Genomic DNA, 12,143 nt, shown 5'->3' with positions numbered 1-12,143 from the left:
TCAATTTAGAGTCACCAGTTAACCTAACCTGCATGTCTTTAGACTGTGGGGGAAACCGGAGCACCCGGAGGAAACCCACGCGGACACGGGGAGAACATGCAAACTCCACACAGAAAGGCCCTCGCCGGCCACGGGGCTCGAACCCGGACCTTCTTGCTGTGAGGCGACAGCGCTAACCACTACGCCACCGTGCCGTCCACCATTTCAAATTAAATGTTTAAATTTTGTAACATGTTTTGTGATTCCTGAAGAAATATTCATTTTTTTTAATCTCTAATAATGCTTATCTGGAGTTGCTAATTTTAAACTCTCAGCCAATAGAGCTGATATATAAATTTATGTAGATTTATTTATCATCTCTACTGGCTAAAATGTATTTTTTTTTTAATTTAGAGGGATAAATACATTGATTAGGGATAAAGTTAGCTCATTTGTTTAAAGTCTTTAATTTTCTGTAAAGTTGCTTTGCGACAATGTCTCTTGTTAAAAGTGCTATACAAATAAACTTGACTTGACTTAAAACTTGACTAGAGAGAGCATGGTTCAGCCAGTACAGGGATTTTGCCCCAGTTGCCACATTTGTTCAAAGAAATAGAAGGCTTTCAGCATATTTAATAGACAGACAGTAGCCTGGGTGTGTGTCCTGGTTCAGCTAATGTATTTTCAGAGCAGTTGAATTCAAATATTCAGTTTAATGGATGTGGCAATTACGGAGACCAGATGGGTTCCAGGGCCATTACTGGAGTTATACTGATATAAAGCGTCTCTTCATTTTATGATGAAATCAAGTTCACGATCATAAACTTTCTCAGAAACCAGTGCAGAGGGTGTCTGGTGAATGTGAGATGTCAGGATTATCAAAGAAATGTTCTGCACAAATTGAACTGCTCTCCTCTGCATGTGACTCTGCTTCTTCTAGCATTAAGTAGCTAATTGCTCGACATATCACAGTGATTCAGGGCCAAAGAGATCATCACAGGGCAGAGAAGGGAGCAGTTACCATGGCTACAAATATGCTTCTTGTCACTGGTGAGAGACAGAGAGATATTAGTCTTAATTAATGCTAATGATCAACAAACAAGGAGAAATGATCTGCCTGTTATCCTGTGCCACAGGTTTCCACATCAGGGAATAATGACAGAGCAATAAAACTCATGCCATCTCATCACTGGGTTCATTTATCAAAAGAGATGCACTAAAGCAGACATAAAATTAAGCACAGTTAATGAAACAGAAAGACCAACGGGTGGCCAGCATATGCTCATAAACAACACTCACACTGGGTTTGCTTCATAAGACATATATCAGCTCTTTCTGAAACGTATCCAACATCAGATTCGGTTTTTCCTCTTGTACTGATTATCAGAATAACATTTATTTTTCTGTATAAACCATTTTCTGTTTAGAAGAATGCAATTAATGGTTTTAGAAATGCAGTTCTACTTCCTTTCCTTCTGCACTGCCATGAAATCCTGAGTATGATGCTGGAGCTTGCTCAGCAGCAGCAGTGAATGGGCTGCAGGCTGGTATCAAATCTGTGTTAGCAAAAGTAAAACTGGTCTTACATTGTTATGTATCAAATACCATACCCATTTGTTGGTAAAATTACCCAAGAATGTGACTGGGGCTATGTCCATGGAGCTATTCTGTAGATCAGTGTATGGCAACACTTCCAAGGCATAATTCACTAAATGTGCCAAAAGACAGATAAAGAGAGAGAATTTTATTGGTCTTTGTGGGTTGTTTGTTTTTGCACCAGTACAATAAACAATAGATAGATAGATAGATAGATAGATAGATAGATAGATAGATAGATAGATAAAACTTTATTGATCCCTTTGAGAGGAGCCATTCCACTGAATGCCTATTTGTCCTTGTGTTTTTAATTGTTATTTATTGTGTATAACTTCTTTTAAGTTTAGATTACTTGTGACTTATGTGTGGTATTGACCAAGTTAGGGGGACGTTATTTCACTCTTTTGTGTACTCTAGTGCATAAGGAATGACAATAAAAATCTTGAATCGGTGCCATTTACGTCCCTAGAAAATTATATGTATAAATGCACATAAAATGTACTTTAAAATACATTTCCTTATTACGCAGAATGTCCTGCACATTGATCTGATTTCAAATTTAAGATATATAATTGTAAGGATTAATAAAAACTACCTAAAACACTGGGCGGCACGGTGGTGTAGTGGTTAGCGCTGTCGCCTCACAGCAAGAAGGTCCGGGTTCGAGCCCCGTGGCCGGCGAGGGCCTTTCTGTGCGGAGTTTGCATGTTCTCCCTGTGTCCGCGTGGGTTTCCTCCGGGTGCTCCGGTTTCCCCCACAGTCCAAAGACATGCAGGTTAGGTTAACTGGTGACTCTAAATTGACCGTAGGTGTGAGTGTGAATGGTTGTCTGTGTCTATGTGTCAGCCCTGTGATGACCTGGCGACTTGTCCAGGGTGTACCCCGCCTTTTGCCCGTAGTCAGCTGGGATAGGCTCCAGCTTGCCTGCGACCCTGTAGAACAGGATAAAGCGGCTAGAGATAATGAGATGAGATGAGATGAGATGAGATGAGATGAGACCTAAAACACTGAAAAATAGCATGTGTTACCTGTCCCCGCACTCTAACTTTATACTTAACTATGAAATATTATGATTAAAATCCTTCAGAAACAGTATTTCTTTTGCACTGTTGTGTGACTCCATATTCTATCCATGGTTTAAATATATTTTTTTCATAAGAAATCCACAATATCTTAGTTAAAATACACATTTTAGTCGTGTCCCTGGGTTTTCACTCAGTCCTGTTACCCAAACATATTACCCCATCTGACAAATTTGGAACATTCCATAAATCACATGCTCAACAGGAAGTTACATCAGTTGTGTCTTCTGAAGCCATGGGAAGACCAAAAGTTAGTTCTCTCATTTACTTTTCTGTATATTTGATGATTTTTTAACTTTGACTGATAAGGTCAATGTCAACATACTGTCCTGTTACTTAAATTATTTCTTAGATGATATTTGTTTATTTTAAAAATACAGATTTTTGGTAAATCACTAGAATGTGCTAAGTGTGGTCATGCTATTCGCAATGACGCCATGTGGCTTAATTCCATGTATTAGCTAATCCTAGGCTAAAAACTCAGTCCTGTTACTCATATAAACAGGACTGAGTAACAGGACTGAGTAACAGTAACAGTACTGAGTAAAGTGCCTAGTTTAATTGATTTATTAGTGTTATTATTATTTAATATTCTAATCACATTATTTTTATGTTTCACATTTGAAATTAATTTGTTGAAATATAAGATCAGTTTCACAATATGAATACAATACTTACAGGGACCTCACCCACCACTAAGTGCTGCAGAAAAACAGCGGCTCTATCGAGCACGTCGTGATGCTGACCCAGAGAGGAGGGAAAGATACTGAAAGAACAAGAAAAGTACAGGGAGGATCTAAGATCAGGCAGGAAGAAAAGGATTGATGACTTAAGTGAGAGAGAAAAGCAAGATGCAGAAAATGGAGGGAGACATACCATAGAATTAAGGAGAGGAAAGAAGCCCTACAGCACCTCGTCACCCCTCCACACAGCCCCAGCTATCACCAGTGCAAGCTGTAGATCTCCAACCAAGCATTTCCAGGTCTAGTTCATGAAATTGATCATATCATGAAAGTGTAATAGAACATGTACAAAGGAGGCAATTACAATTATATTACATTGTAAGAAACACAGATATGTTTCTTACAATGTAATAACAAGGTGTTGTGCAGCAACCAAATTTTGAATTTTCTTATAAAGTAGCTAATTATAATAGACATGATTGCATTACAGTATGAACTTAAAAATGTAGTTAACAGGTCTACACAGAGATTAATGTAACAGTACATTGTAAAAAGTGCAGTGTGTCATTTCTTGTGATGCACATGTGTTTTAGGCAACACAAACGGCAGAGAAGAGGCCACAAAAAGCTAAGGAAGCTTCAGAAACAAATTCAAGAACTACTGTACAGGGTCTACTGAGAAAACCAACCCAAAAAACAGTTAAGTATAAGAAACAAGTCCAGTGTATGAAAAAGACTAATGCATCTCCACGCACAAAATTGAGAAGACAGATGAGACAACTTCCACGTGCGGCCATTCAGAAGACTCTTTTGTTTCATGAGGTTCTGGTGGAGGACATCTGAAATAAATACAACAAAGCACGGGGGGAGAGGGAAAGGCAAATAATTGCAAGAATAATAACAGGAAAAGTTCTGAAAAAAATACAGACTGCAATGCTTGGCTCAAAATTCTTTGGAATTTTCAAAGAAAAGATGGAAGAATGACAAGAATGGGAAAATTAACTACACCTACCAACGGAAGAGGAACGACAGAGTTTCAGATAGTTTAATAAGCAGAGTGAAATCTTTCTACTCAAGGGATGATGTGAGTTGCATTACAAGTGGGAAGAGACAGACCATCACTTGGAAGAAAAAGAAAATGCAAAAACGATTTCTTCTGGATACCATGAAAAATTTACACACTAAATTTTTAGCTGAAGAACAAAGCTCCATCTCTTACTCTTCTGTTTGCTCTGACCTTTTTGGATTGTTCATCCAACTCTGAGTGATCGAGACACATGCATGTGCAAGATGCATGAGAATCTGGGTTTTATTGTACAGAAGCTCCACCAACTGAAAGTGATCAGCACCACTAATCTGGATGACCTTGTGAAAGCCATCGCATGCAATACAGAAAACATAATGTGCATGTATGGAGAATGCTCTGAGTGCAAGGACCTCTCTTGCCCAGTCTCTACCCAAAACAATGCAGAGCGTCAGGTGACTTATCTCCAGTGGGCAATAGTGGATAAGGAACACAAGAATGACCCCAGTGGCAAAACATCTAAAATCACAATCAAAAAAGAGTTTCAGGCCACACAACAAGAACTGCTGGAACAGCTGAACCTGCTGCTGCATCGGTTTAAGAGACACACTTACAACATCAACAATCAGTTTACCCACTACAGGGCACTGAGAAAAGGCTTGAAAGAAGATGAATGTTTAATTCATGTTGACTTTTCTGAAAATTACCTCTGCAAGTACAGCACAGAAATACAGGCTGTCCACTTTGGAGCATCACATCAGCAGGCAACACTGCACACGGGTGTGCTTTACGTATATGTATCCTCTCATCCGATGTCCTTCTGTACAGTGTCCCCCTCAAGACAGAAGGGCCCACCAGCAATCTGGCAGTACTTATCACCAGTACTTGATTATTTGCAGAGTGCACATCCAGAGGTTTCCATGATCCATTTTTACAGTGATGGCCCCTGCACTCAGTATAGACAGCGAGGGAATTTTTTAATGTTTTGTACTGAGCTGTTCAGACAAGGATTCACTGCAGGGACATGGAACTTCTTCGAGGCAAGCCATGGGAAAGGAGCCCCAGATGGTGTGGGAGGAGCCCTAAAGAGGAGGGCAGACAGTCTGGTCAGCAAAGGGACAGACATTCCTGATGCCACAGAGCTGTTTGCTGTGTTGACAAATACAGAAACAACAATCAAGTTGTTTTTTGTCAGCGAGGAAGCAGTTGAGAAAGCAGTTCAGGAGATGCCCAATGATCTGCCACCAGTTCCATCCACGATGAGGATACTTCAGGCAGTGACCGTAGCCCGAGGAGAACTGGCATACAGGGATGTCAGCTGCTTGTGCACCACCAAGCAAAATCTGATCTGTCAGTGCTTCAATGCAAAGCGTTTCACATTCCGTCATCAACAGATGACTCCCACAACCACAGAAGTTCAGTGGCAAAGTCCTGAAGTCGTTGGCAAATGGTGTGTGGTGAAGTACAAGGATAACCTCTACCCTGGCGTCATCACAAATGCATGTGAACCACATGTTGAGGTTCGCTGCATGCACAAACTGGGGGTCAACAGATTTTTCTGGCCAGCACAGGAAGATGTACTTTGGTACCTCTTTGAGGACATTTTGTGTCTCATCCCACCCCCAAAGCCAGTCACAGGTCGCTATATGGCAAATGAAAATGAAGTCTGGGTCAAATTAGATAGAGCCTCTTAAATGACCAAAATGGGTTGTCTTCACACACATACACACACTCTCTCACTCACACTCACTCACTCACTTGCGTGCACACACCCCAACACACCCCAACACACACACACTCATTCCTGTTACCAAGTGTTCATTCCTAAAAAAATAAAGTTAATTAACTTTTTTTCCAATTATGTGTGGTCCATCATTAATTCAGTTGTTTAATAAATTATATCATAGGAAATTTGATAAACTTGAGGTTTGGGTCTCTTTGAAAAGGTAAAAATTACTTTGCATCTTTTAGAAAAATGCAACTTGAGTGTATACACAGTTATTTTTTTTGTCACAAATAGTAATTATTTTAACATATAACCAGCCATTTCTTTAAAATGAACACTTTGTTTGAGGGAAAGACAAAAGAATTAGTTGATGTGCTTTTAAACATGCTTTTTAGATGTCACTTGAGTTTTGGTAACAGGACTGAAAAAAAATGCAGCCATCTTTGACTTCCAAACCTTGTAAAAAAATAAATAACGTAGCCTGAGGTTGACCAATACACATTTTGAATAGTTAAATATGTGTGTTATTATAATCAGTGTTGAAAAGATATAACAAATTAAGTTTAATTTGGGATTGGTACAACAAGCAAATGGCACCCATTCGGTGGAATGTCACAGAGGGTTCCCTCAGGGAAATTAAAATTCCAGCAGCATCATTACAGAATAAACAGAGAATAGAAAATAGAGAAAACTTCTAGATAAATTAAGTATTAACATATACAAATATAAAAAATAAAATATGAAAGGGGGGGAATCTAGCAGGAGGGGTATTACACATTATATTGCACATTTATATTGCACATTGTCCAGTATTGCTTTTTGTCGAGCTAGGCTACTGCTCCTTCCCGTCCTCTGTCCTCCTGTTACCCCTCCTCCCCCCTAGAGAGGAGTTGTATAGTCTGATGGCGTGAGGGACAAAGGAATTTTTAAGTCTGTTAGTCCTGCACTTGGGAAGGAGCATTCTGTTACTGAACAGACTCCTCTGGTTGTTGATGACGGTGTGCAGAGGTTGACTGGCATCATCCATGATGTTCAGTAGTTTGTCCATAGTCCTCTTCTCTGCCACTGTCACCATAGAGTCCAGCTTCACGCCGACCACAGAGCCGGCCCGCCTGATCGGTTTGTCCAGCCTGGATGTGTCCTTCTTGGATGTGCTGCCCCCCCCAGCACACCACAGTGTAAAACAGGACACTGGCGACCACAGACTGATAGAACATCCACAGGAGTTTCCTGCAGATGTTAAAGGACTGCAGCCTCCTCAGGAAGTACAGCCTGCTCTGTACCTTCCTGTACAGGTGGTTGGTGTTGCAAGTCCAGTCCAGCTTGCTGTCTACCCAAGGTACTTGTAGGAATCCACAGCCTCCACCTCGACTCCCTCGATCAGAACTGGGCGTGACCTTGGTCTGGACCTCCCAAAGTCAATGACCAGCTCCTTGGTCTTTGAGGTGTTGAGCTGCAGATGATTCCTGTTGCACCAAATGGCAAAGTCCCTCACCAGCTTCTTATAATCCTCCTCTCTTTCGTCCCTGATACACCCCACTATGGCTGTGTCATCGGCGAACTTCTGAATGTGACATATCTCCGAGTTGTAGCAGAAGCCCGTGGTGTACAGGGTGAAGAGAAGAGGGGCCAGCACCGTGCCCTGGGGTGCTCCAGTGCTGCTAATCACAGTGTCAGACGTGATGTCCTTCAGCCTGATGTACTGCAGCCTGTCGGTAAGGTAGCTGGAGATCCAGGTGACCAGGCAAGGGTCCACTCGCATCCTGTTCAGTTTTTCCTGAAGCAATAGGGGCTGGATGGTATTGAAGGCACTCGAGAAGTCCAAAAAGAGGATCCTCACTGTGCCATTTCCCTTATCCAGATGCAAGTGGGCTCGGTGTAGCAGGTAAAGGATAGCGTCTTCCACACCAACACCTGCCCGGTACGCAAACTGCAGACAGTCTTGGCCATGTTGCACCTGGGGTCTGAGGAGGCTGAGGAAGAGCCGCTCCAACGTCTTCATCAGATGTAAAGTGAGTGCCACCGGTTGGAAGTCGTTCAGCTCTCTGGACTGGTTCTTCTTAGGAACTGGAACGATGCATGATGTCTTCCAGAGGGTGGGCATTCTCCCCAGCTGCAGGCTGAGGTTGAAGATACGTTGGAGTGGTTCACCCAGTTCAGCAGCGCAGGTCTTCAGTAGTCGGGGACACACCTTATCCAGGCCTACTGCTTTCCTGGGGTGAAGCTTCCTCTGACTTGATCTGCAGTGATGCATGGAGGAGTCTGTGTTGAGGTAGGGGTGGAGGAGGAGGGGGCTGCTGCAATGGCTGGGGGGAGGTGTATTGAGGGAAGAACGAGAGATGGATGCAGTGAGGGGTTGGGTGGGGGGACTTGAACTGGTTGAAAAAGTCATTCAGCTCTTTCGCCCTCTCCACTGTCCCCCCTACAACTCTGGTCTTTGTATTGTGGCCTGTGATGGTTTTCACACCTTCCCAGACCTCCCTCATGCTGTTCTCCTTCAGCTTCTGCTTCACCTTTCTCCTGTAGCTGTCCTTAGCTTCCCTCACGCAGCATTTCACCTCCTGCTGTGCTGCTTTCATCGCCTCCCTGTCCCTGCTCCTGAAGGTGGCCTTCTTCCTGTTGAGGACAGCTTTGACTTCCTGTGCTACCCATGGCTTGTTATTAGGGTAACACCGTACAGTCTTAGCAGGGGAGACCATGTCTGCACAGAAGTTCGTCTGTCCGTCAGACAGTATGTCAGCTCCTCTATGTCCTCACAGTGTGGGCTAAGCAGCACATCCCAGTCCATGGTGTCATAACAGTCTCTGAAGGCATCTTCCATTTCAGGGGCCCAGCTCCTGATGGAGCTAGTTGTTGCAGGCTGCCTTTGGACAAGAGGGGTGTACTTCGGCTGTAGACGAGCCAGGTTATGATCAGACTTCCCTAGTGGGGGGGAGGGGTGTGACTCTGTATGCATCCCTCACATTAGCATACAGCAAGTCAATTTGTCCTGTTGTTCCTTGTTGGACAATCCACAACCTGGTAAAAAGCAGCCAAAGTAGAGTCCAAAGTAGTGTGATTGAAGTCCCCAGAAATGATCATAAATTACACACACTATGCACAGAGAACATAAACTACAGTACCTATACTCAGTAAACTAACTCGTAAGAATAAAATAAAATGCTAAGTAGTGACAAAAGTTAGTAAAGTGGCTGTAGTGTATGTGATGATCATAAGGTGACATTCATTAGAATGTGCCCATAAGAATATGAATAAATAATGATAAATACAGTGCAGGAGAATCTCATAAAAACAAACAAACAAACAAATAAACCTAGGATCTAGGCATTGTGTCTGAAAATACGCAGCGAATTACAGTTTCATGATTGACCACCACCAAACCATACTAGTGGTCTGGAATGTGAGGAAGTAAAATGAAAGGTTACATAACTTGGGTCACTTGGGTTGGAGAAAATGGCTAGAGAATGAGAAACTCCACTAGTTCCCACTAGAACCCTTCAATTAGTCATACAACCATGGTTACATATCTAAGTGTAACAGTCTCGAAAGTCTTGGGAAATGAGGAAATGGGAGACAGGCTTGACAACTCAAGGTGCATTTTATTTTCCTTCAACTTTACAGTTCATTGACTTTATATTTCCTTCAACTTCACATTTCACTCTGCTCTATGCATGCACGCATACACAGCACTGGATTGTTCAGCTTTCTCTCTGTGGTTATGGCCCCCGTCACACTTATTTGGAATTAGCAGGAATCAAGCAGAACCAGCCGGAATGAAAACATTTTCAAAATTCATGCCACATTCGGGCTGGAATTTCAAACTGACCAACATTCTTACAGCTTTGTAAGAATGCCGTTTGAATACTTAGAATGTGCTTCGAACCCGCCTCGAATGATTCTTGCACATTCCGGGTGTATTAGCTTTCGAATGCAGTTCAAATGTAGTTGGAACACAGTAGGAATACCTAGAATGCTGTTAGAATGCAGTAAGAATATTAAGAATGCACTTCGAATGCCGTACGAGTGCGGTTCGATTGGTGCCCGAATACCACCCGAAGTCTGGTCGGAAGGTGCCTCGAATGCTGTACAAATTCACCTCAAATGCAGTCAGAACTCTCCCGGAATAGTCGCCATTTCAAACGTCTAAGAATTCAAAGAGAATGCAGCTTGAATACTTAATGTACTTCAAATATCCCGGAATATACAAAGAATTTTAATTCCGACGGCATTCCGGCTCATTCGAGGCACATTCGGGACATTCTGGCAGGATTTGAAGTGGCTTGCCATTTCGATTTTTCCCTCGAACGCGATCAGAATGTTTCGAATGCTGTTGGAATGCCATAAGAATATTTAGAATGCAGTCAGAATGCAGTTAGAATACACTTCGAAAGCCGTTCGATATTTCTCCTCTTTGAATGCACCTTGAATGTTTTGAGCATGAGCAAAACGTTCGGGGCCGGCCACAAGAATGGGTCCGAATGTTTGGAATGCAGTCAGAATGTTTAGAATGCACTTCGAATATCCCAGAATATATGAAGAATTTTCATTCCGACGGCATCCCAGCTCATTCCGCCTCTAGTGTGACTACCCTATACCGACTTCTTTTTTGCAAGAACACAAGACACACAAATAAATAAAATGCCAGTAATCAGACACAGGTGAAATGCTTCACGTGTTACTTGCCAGTTCTACCTGACTCCTCATCGCCCACAGCCAATGCTCGATAACGGCCCCACTGCCACATACACCCCCCCACCCCGTAGGAGAAGTAATCCACCATCATCATCTGCATCCGTGGCTTGTGGACAACCTGTGGACAACTTCAAATCCTTCAACCTTTGGCATCCTTCATGTGGTGGATCCACTGGAGCGGGGCGTGGTCAGAACAGAAAGTAAAAGGGTGTCTTAGCAGGTAGTATTGGAGAGTGAGGACTGCCCATTTGATATCCAGACCACAAAGTTGCCACTTTAATTTAGAGCATGACATGGGTTTAGAGCATGACATTTTAATTTTTTGCCACTTTAATTTAGAGCATGACATTTAGTAATTTAGAGCATGACATGGATAGTAAAATGAGTACTTTATCTCCCGGTGCAAATTCCTAGAGTTGAGCCCCCCATTATACAGCCAGGATTGCTGTTCTTGTGCCTGGAGCAAATTTACCTGGGTTAGATGACTCAGTGTATGGAATTTTCCTCTCAGGTCAAGAACATACTGAATTTCCAAGATGCCATGAAGCTTGTGACCATACAATAATTCAAATGGGCAGAACCCTTTGGAGACTTGTGGGACCTCTCATACTGCAAATAAGAAGGGCTCCATCCACTTGTCCCAATTTTTAGTGTTGTCCTGCATGAACTTACGAAGCATGCTTTTAGGTGCTTGATTAAACTGTTTGACTAGGCCATCCATTTGTAGATGGTAAACAATGGTACAAAACGATTTCATCTGCAACAATTTGTATAGTTTGCGAAGTATGTGCGACATTAATATTGTGCTTTTGTTAGTCAGGATCTCTTTTGGAATCCCGACTTGGGAGATAATGCAGAAGAGTGCTTCCTCGACACTGTGGAAATGTTGCATAGAGGCACTGCTTCTGGGTATTACATTGCATAGTCCACTAAGACTAACACAAAGCAATACCCTTGTGCAGTTCGATCTCATGGCCCAACAAAATCCATACCAATTCTTTCAAAGGGGGTCTCAATCAATAGTAAGAGATCCAGTGGCACTTTTGGGGTGGCTGGCGGATTCACCAGTTGACATTTGTGACATGCCGAGCACCACCAGCGAACATCACCACAAAAGCCTGGCCAGTAGAAACAGGCTGTGAATCAGTTCATTATTTTATCCTGAACTAAATGCCCCATCATAAGGTTATGATGAACCACATGGAATAAAAGTTCCCTATGGCTCCTTGGGACCAGCAACTGGGTCACTTCCTCCTTTGTTTGAGTGTCCTGCATCACTTGATATAATCTAGCTTTAATAACTGAAAATTATTGGTAGGAGAGTGCTACGTTAGGCTGGAGGTTTTGACCCTCGATAAGTCT

Source organism: Neoarius graeffei, chromosome 5 (assembly GCF_027579695.1).
Source record: "Neoarius graeffei isolate fNeoGra1 chromosome 5, fNeoGra1.pri, whole genome shotgun sequence".
NCBI lineage: Eukaryota > Metazoa > Chordata > Actinopteri > Siluriformes > Ariidae > Neoarius > Neoarius graeffei.
Note: the sequence above shows the minus strand (reverse complement) of the source record.